Raw genomic sequence first — 8,559 nt, 5'->3', positions numbered from 1 at the left:
CCGAGAGCAAGTCCCTCTCACCTCCACCGAGAATCCATGCGATTCTATCAAATGTGCCTCCTGCCTACGCTACCAACACCTGGTCAGTTGGGCAGTAGACGTACTCTGGCCACTGGTCGCCTCCCAGCCCACAGTGCACATCCTCTCCCACGTGGGAGAGCCATGTGGGGTCAAGCCAGGGATGCTGCAGCCACGGCCGCCCAGGTCTAGGGGAGAGCACAGAGGGGACACAGGCCCTCCAACCACAGCTGTTCCTATTGTGCTGATCTGTCCCAGAGGTCACGGGCACTCACGGCTGCTGCTCTCCCACCCTGGCCCAGTCCCCACAGGGCACAGCTGAATCTCAGGCATTGTCTGCAGGGTCCTGAGTGGGTCTCTGCCTGGGGCTGGGGGCTGTGGAACCACCCATCTCCCCAGGAACACGGGGAAGCTTGCTGTCGCTGGGCGCCGGGGTCACAAACTGGAGCAAACTCCTTTCCATGGAACAATTTAATACAGGCTCAGCACCACCTGAGGGTGGCGGTGGGGGAGGGGGCGGGGAGGAGAGTACAGTGGCTCCTGGCACGGCTGTTGTCTTCCAGTGTCAGGGTGTCCTGGCCCCAGGAAGAGCCTGGGCGGTGGGGGCTCAACCAAGTGCATAGGATGCCGTGAAGACACACGGAAGGCTGCTGCCCAGCCTGGGCAGGACAGATGGTGGACTCGGCCTCTCTTCTAGGAGGCACCCATCATCCAGGTGCCCCGTTGAATAAGAGGTAAGGAGGCCTCTGGCCAGGGAGGGCACGTGGGCCTGGTGTCCCAGCCCAGGGCTGGCTCTGGCCGGCTCCAGCCCGTGACTCTCCCCAGAGTGCGTGGGGCTGCCATGCCAGTAGTGGGGAGTCTTCAGCCGTGGCCCCCAGGCGGGGACAGCCTGCATGGGCCCTGGTTCCGGGGACTCTGAGGCCCGTGGAGGAGCCCACATCCACAGGCCCTCCCGGCTGCCAGCGTCGGAGGAGTCGTCCTCCCTGTGCTCTGGCCCGCTCAGGTTAGGGAGACTGGCGCACTGGCACAGGCCTCCCCACCTCGAGCACTTTGGAGACTCCGTGGGGCTGGCAGAACCTGGAGACTCTGCGGTCCCCACAGGGGAGCCCAGGCCGAGGGGCTCTGGGCTGCCTTCCCAGCTCTCCTCCTCCTCCATGCCTTCCCTCTTGGTGATGCGGAGGCCAAAGCTTCCTGGAGGACGGATCATCACTGCACGGGTAGCGGGACCCCTGGTCTGCTCCCACACTGCCACTGTGTCCTGAATGGTGATTTTGGCCTTCGGAGCAGTGGGGGCAGGAACGTGCATCTGGGGGACGCGTGCCTGCCCCAGGGGCCTGCTGCACTGTTCGATGGCCTTGGCTGGAAGAAGAAGAGACGCGGTTTGCTTCTCCACAGCCCCCGTCTGGCCTGCAGGGTGCCTGCCCCGACCTCATCCTGGGGTCCCCATCACCACGTGTGACGCTGAGGACTCTTCCAGGCTGCTGGCCCCAGACGGGAGGGTGTGTGCAGCCCGGGCAAGGGGAGCCCTGGGACACCACCGGCTCCTCCTGCACAGCCATCACAGGGTGGATGGCCCTGAACTCCCCACCTCACTCTCATCTCTGGGGACTAAAGCACCAACTCAGGACCCCGTCACCTCCCCCACCTGACCTGCTGCGCCCTAACAGCGCATTGGCTGAATTTCCCGCATCTGAGTCCCTCCTACATGGCTGGAAAGGAACTGAGCCTAAGATGATGGGGTGAGAGCTGGGGCTGTGGGGCAGACATGGAGTCTGGTTCAGGCCCTTGGGGACAGGGAATGCAGTTTCTAAAGAGGTGGCAGGGGTGCCCTGTGTCCTCTGCCCCTGGGCCACTGTCTCTTTCCTGGTGAGACTGGGCTGTCACCGCTACTGTCCCATGAGCACCCAAGGAGGCAGCATCTGGAGGCACAGTGGGGCCTCCCCAGTGCCTGGACAGCCTGCACCTGGGCCCTCACTTAGAGCCTCTAGAGCTGGGACAAGCCCATCTCTGCTCTGCATGGGGACCCAGGCGCTCAGGTCCATGATGGCAGCAGCAGCAGGGGACGAGCACGGGGACCCCTCCCCACTAGAGCCCAGAAGCCAGCGATGCTCCGGGTCCCGCTGCCTTCTGTTGGCCCGAGGCTAGGGCTGCAGAGCCCACACTCTTGTGTTCTGCAGCAGGGGCCCCCAGCGCCTGCCTCTGTGCCCAGCCCTGCTCGCAGGAGTGCACTTGGCCCCCACAACTGGGCTCAGGGCACCTGGGCCTTCCAGGGGTTCTCAGATGGCTGAAGGGGATCCAGTGCCGGCTGGTTTCCCCTTCACTGCACAGGGTCTCCCACAGCCCCACCTCCCTCTAGCCCTGCCCACATGCAGGTGGGAGCCCCGCCCACCCCTGTCTTGGAGGGTCCTGTGTGCAGACAGCTGTGGTCATCGGGCCAGGAGGCTGTGTGGGGTCAGGCAGGGCCACTTCTCATCTTGCTGGAGTGGGGGTCCAGCTGTGCTCCAGGCTCCTGGGGGCACTGAGCCAGGGCACCTGCTCCAGACCTGGGCAGGGTAGCTCAAGGCGGGGCCTCCAATCCACTCCAGAGTGGGGGTCAGCCAAGGAGCCAGAGCCACAAATGTCCTGAGGACAGCTCCACGGCCCGGCCCCAGAGTGGTGGGGGGAGAGCCGGCACCCACAGGAGGATTCTGGGAAGCTGCCCGAGGCCCCGCCAGGCCATGCTGACAGAGCTTCAGAAAGCAGAACTTCTGAGTCGGGAGGACAAGGAGGACCAGGAAGAGGTGAGGCCCTGGGCGGGGATGTCAGGGCCTGGCACTCCCACTACTGACTCCCCCAAGGGAGCATGGGACGGGGCCATGTGCTGGACTCACCTTCGGGAGGCAGGAGGCACTGGAGCTTCCCCAGCTCACGCATGGAGGCCCGCAGCTGCCTGATGACCGCGTCCTCGCTCAGAGACCAGGCCTGCTTCAGGGTCACCTGCAGGAACTCCCGGAGGTGGTCCCGGGGCATCTTCAGCAGGCGCTCTAGACATGGGGGTGGGTGTCAGGCTGGGAGGGGCCCTAGGGATGGCGCAGCCACCATGGCTGCTCCAAGCCCTGTCCCAGCACCAGACATGGGCTGCAGACACCCTTGGACACCCTTGGGTGTCACGCTAAGCACTAGAGGGACTGCTCAGGGGCCAATTTCCAGTGCGATGACCCTGGCCACTTCTTGTGGTCTGTGGGGGCCTGGGATTGGGGATGCAACAGGGGGATTCTCAGTGCCCTCCTGAAGGGAACCCAGGCCTCCCAAACCCCCTCATCCCTCCCTCAAGCCCTGCTCCCGAGGGACAGGCAGGGGACCCCCAGATCCTCCATCCCCAGCACCCGGGCCTCTGTGGGCCCTGAGGACTCACTTTGATGGATCTTGAGGGCCGTGTATGCCATGGCCGGGAGCACGTGCTCGCCCTCCAGGATGTATATATCCCATATTCTCAGAGCCAGGGGGAATGGCACCTGGGGACAGAGGCATTGGAGGACCCGCCCGTCAGGGCCTCAGCAGGGCCCACAGGGGTGGGTGTGCAGTGTCACTCCCCTAGGACAGAGGGAGACTCCAGGAGGCTGATCACACAAGAAGGCCAGAGCTCCTCCTGGGAGGGGAGGGGAGGCCATGCCTCATGGCCACATCCCTGCCCACTCAGCGAACCAGACCCACAGAGGATGACCATGTCCTGTCCTGGACCCTGGGGGTCTGCACACTTTGGAAGCCACACTGGAGATGCCAGACACCCCAGGGACCTGGGGAGGGGTCAGCCCTTGGGCTGTGCTGCCACCAGCCTCTGCCTCGGGGGGTCTATGGATCTCCTGCCTCTCACTGTAGGGCTCTGGCCTTTGCCAGGCTCTCAGGATGGGTCCTGGTGGAACCTGTCCCCTCCTTGCTGGCTCTGAGGCTCAGCCTCAGCTTGGACCACCCTTAGCAGGGCTGGACAGGGCCTGCCTGGTCTGCACAGCAGGCTCCCTCCTGTGTCTGCTGGGGCTGGGGGAGCTCAGAGTCACAGGCCACCGGCACCAGAGAACCAGGCACTGGGGCAGGAGCTTCCCTGGGCAAGGGGTCCCCGGGGCACTTACCCCATCCAGGAAGCACTGGATGTACCAGTGGGTGGTGGAGTCCTCCAGGCACACACCCTCCTTCTCCTAAGAAGAGGCAGAGGCAGAGGGGGCTCAGGGCCCAGGGCCCAGGGCCCAGGCCTGACTCCCTCTAATCTGAGCCCTGGGGCAGAGCCCCTGGGTGCAGGAAGCCCAGCAGCAGGGGCATCCCCCCTCCCAGCCATGCAGGTTCCTGAAGGGACACAGGTCCCTCCTTCCACTCTGCTCTGGGGACAGCGTCTCCCTTCAATCTACGCCAACTCTGGGGGACCAAGTGCTGGAAAACAAACCAACACCCAAGCTGCCGCGGACCCCAGTAACCAAGGAAAGTTTTTGTGAGGTCATGGCCTCCCCTGGCTCAGGAAGCAGTCCCATGAGCCCAGAGCCCCCAAGAGGAGAAAGGAGATGCTTAACTTACCAGGTGTTTCTCCAGGGAGGGGAGCACGCGATGCACAATGAGCCCCAGGTGTTGCTGGAATCGCTCCAGTTTGGGGGTGTTCGGTTTGTAGAAACCTGAGTAGAATCAGCCACACCCCCACGTGAGAGCCTCCTCCTAGGAAGGCTGGAGAGCCCCAGGCCTGGGGGGGGTGCTTCTGAGCACTGAGGGTCAGGGGAGGCTGGACCAGGGGCAGGTGGGGATGAACGTGGCCAGGGCAGAGGATCTGCTTAGGAGGTGGGTGCAGGTGGGTGACTGTGTGCAGCCCAGGCCTGGCTGCCCCCTGGAGCCCGCTGGGGTGGGTGCAGTCAGACTGGGTACCTCCTGACCATTCCAAGACTCAGGAGCGAGGAGGGGGTGACCCTACAGGGGATGCTGCCTTCCACAAGTTCCCTGGGTGTGGCTCTGTGCTTGAGAGTTGTGTACAGACGTGTGAGGCAGAAGAGCCAGAATCGACCTGAATCACTGGACAAGGACAGGACCCCTTGTTCTGAAGGTTCCCACACCCAGGATGGCCATGGCCAAGCTGCAGGGACTTTGGGTGGTGGTAAAAGAAGGGGGCTGCCTCAGTCTGGGAGGCCTCTGCCAGCCCTGGCTTCTAGGGAGCCCCCCCACACACACACTGTGACACTGTCCCGCACATTCAGGAGCCAGTGAGGGCCGTGCACGGACTTGCATGCACTGGGCCCCACACGCCATCCACCTACCGTGCATCGCGTGCTTCCTGCTTTCCATGAGCTGCACCAGGGCCCAGAAAGAGTCCTCCTCGGGCATATACATGAGCAACAGCGCCACCACATGGCTCAGACCCTGGCTGTAGCCCACCTCCTGCAAGATCCCAGAATACCTTTAGGAGACCTCCCCTGGCAAGAATGATATCCTAGGATGGCCCACCTCTCAGGCAGATCAGGGTCACCCACTGAAGGGTCCAGGAAGATTTAGGCACAGGGAGCCCCTGTGCCTGAATCCTGCCACTTGGTGTCAGCTGCCCAAGAATTGGAGCCCAGAGAAGTTCTCCAAGTTCCTGGAGGGAATCCTGCAGGGCCTGAGCTTAGGCAGCACAGGGGGAGAGCTCAAGTATGGACACCTGTTACCCCCAAGATGTCAGCATGGGCCAGGTTGCTGTGGGAATCCAGATCCATGCCCATGGAAGCTTCTGGACCCCTGAGCTCTGCAGGTGAGCCGGTGGCCCTTTCTCACATGAGGAAGAAGTAAGCCAGGAAGTGCTACCAGGACCGGAACAGGAGGAGTGCCTCTGGCATGGGTGCAGGCCTGGGCTTCCTGAGTGCCAGGCCCCCTGGGAACCAGGGCACCAGGCAGGGTTGGCCAGTGGCAGGTCAGGGGGGTGGGGATGTCCAGGCCTTGCTGGGTCACCCATGGAGCCCTGCGCCTGCTCCACTCATGGGAAATTCTAAGTGGGTGGTTGTGGCAGTGGCACTGTACAGAGTGGGATTCAGGCCCATGGGTCCAACCACAGGGCTGGTGGGTGTAATGGCATCAGTGGGACCCACAGCAAAGTCGTACACCTGATCTGCCCTGCCTTCGTCCCCCGCCCCACTGCGTGGAATGCTAGCCCTGGGAGGGGCTTCCCAACACGGCCAAGCTCCTGGGGTCTGGAGACCAGCCCAGGAGAAGGCTGCCTTTCTCCTCCCAGAACTTGAGGTTGGGTCCAAGAGGCTCAGAGCCTGGCCTCTACCGCTCTTCCTCAGATCTGTGGATGAGCGAGGCCCCCTCAACCCAGGCTGGGATCTCTGTGACCAGGGGTGCCCTGCAGGGACTGCCGGGATAGCACCTGCGCTATGATCCCAGAATACTCACGGGATTGTAGACGGAATAGGCCATCAGTATGTGGAATAAGGCCTGTTGGCTGGAAGAGAGAGGACAGAGGCCGTGTGTCTTGTGCTGCCGAGGCTCTCAGTGCAGCTCTGCCTAACAGAGCCTGACAGCCACACGCAGAGCCCGTGACACTCTGCTCATGCGCAGTGACGTCGTCAGGGCACCTGCGTGTTGTCCACCATGTGGGTGAGCGCCGCCTGCAGGGACACGCACACCTCCCAGGGCGCAGTCACGTGCACTTTCATTTCCCAGGTGGGTGTTCAGGGCACAGGTGAGCGTCCCACTGTGGGAGTGCAGTCCCGTGGGTCCAAGCTGTGCAGAGTCAGCCTCCCATGCACGTTCAGCCTTGTAGGGAGCAGCACCCGGCGTCCTCAGTGGTTTTAGTTCCCCCCTCCCACAGCTGTGCGCTGGTGCCCCTTTGTGGTGTAGGGAATAAGTGTGTGTTCATGCGCTGAGGAGGTGAAGTGTGTGTGCTTTCATGAAGGGTCCCCCCGATCCTGTGTTCCCGGGGTACTAGGGGGCTGCCCACTGCTTCCTTGTGACTGAGTTGAAGGGCTCCTTGAATATTCTGGAAACAACACCTTTATTAGTTAGATTGCTACTATTGTCTCCCCTGGTGTTTCTTTTCATTTCAGTCTCTCCACAGTGTCTTGGGAAAGTTTGTGTACTATAGAAAAGGCAAGTTTGTTTTCTGTGCTCAATGAACTGTTTTAGGCTTGCACCCAATCTTCCCTAGGGACCCCATGTGCCCCAGGACCCTTGCTCCTCCCACCCGCGGGTCCTCCCCAGCCCAGAGGCCTCACTTCATTCCGTAACGTTCCCGGAACATGAGGTGGTTTCTGAAAGTCCATGCGATGGCGGAGTCGATGTGATGGAAGTGAGTGGCGCCCAGCCTGGCCAGCTCTTTCATCTCCTGCAGGGCAGGGACAAGGGGGAGGGGCAGCCTCAAGAACTGCACAAGCCCCATTGCCACACAAGGACCTCAAGTCCACGTCAGCTCTTCTGGCTGACATGGAGTTCCCTGCAAGCGCTCATTCCTTTCTGGGTCCCACCTTGATGGAGGGTCATGGGCTCCCTACTTGCCTCAGTGCCCACGTAACCCTGACGGTCAGCAGCAGACAGGGGCTCTGAAAGGTCCCTGTGCACTCCCCCTGCCTGCCTCAGCTCTCAGCACAGACACTGTCTGCCCCCAGCCAGGCTTCTGAGCCTCCTAGCTGAAATCTCAGGCCCTGCCCTCCAGGAGTCAGCCACAGCCTAACCACTGCCCCATGCTGCCCCCTGCTGGAGGGGCCCATCTCCATCTTGACATTGCAAGCCACCCTTGGCTTGGAGCTGAGCCTGGGCAATGACTGTCTCCAGGCCCAGCTCCCAGGGCCAGCCCCAGACTGCAGACTTGGGGGAGGCAGGGTGGGAAACACAGCTGGGCCCTGCTCCCTGATGGCAGCCAGGGGCCATGAGAGCCAGCTGCAGTTGACTGCCCTCTGCTCACACCAGTCCTCACTCCCTCCTTTCCCAGAAGCATTGAGAGCTGTCTGACCATTGGAGCGGCCTCTCCAGGCAAGGGCAATGCCAGGGGCTGCAAGTCCATGTGAAGGCAGGGCCAGCTGTGGGCAGGCCTAGGTGAGGGCCGGCCAGCTGCAGGCAGGCCATGTTAGCACAGAGCCTGTGGGGCTCCCTACCTCACACCATTGTGATCTCATCCTGGGAGACCCCCGCCCATCAGGGACCAGCAAGTCCTCTCTTCTGGCCGTATGCCAAGCTGCCCAGGTGAGCTCAGCAGAGAGCAGGTTAAAGCCTCTGGCACAAAACACACCTGTCCAGTCCCAGCTGGGTCTGAGGAGACGTGGAGGAGGCACTGACTAGGATCTAGGGAGAGGAAGGCAGGATGGGGAGGAGGCTCCCGAGGGCTCAGTGAGGGACGGTCCTCCACGGAGACTCAGGCTCCTGAGCAGGCCTGAGCAGGCCGGGCCCCCTTGGGCTGAGTGCAGAGCCGTACCGCGTATTTGCCTGGGTTCTGGGCCTTCCTCTTGTCCACCTCCAGCATCACGGCCCACACCTTCCCACGCACCTGGGCAGGGATGCCTTTGTAGATTCTGCGCTGAAACTACAGGAGAGAGGAGGCTCTGGTGAGTGGTGAACGTGGCC

The sequence above is a fragment of the Oryctolagus cuniculus genome, chromosome 18 (genome assembly GCF_051225735.1).
Source record: "Oryctolagus cuniculus isolate XC-2025 breed Fujian yellow rabbit chromosome 18, ASM5122573v1, whole genome shotgun sequence".
Taxonomy (NCBI): Eukaryota; Metazoa; Chordata; class Mammalia; order Lagomorpha; family Leporidae; genus Oryctolagus; species Oryctolagus cuniculus.
Note: the sequence above shows the minus strand (reverse complement) of the source record.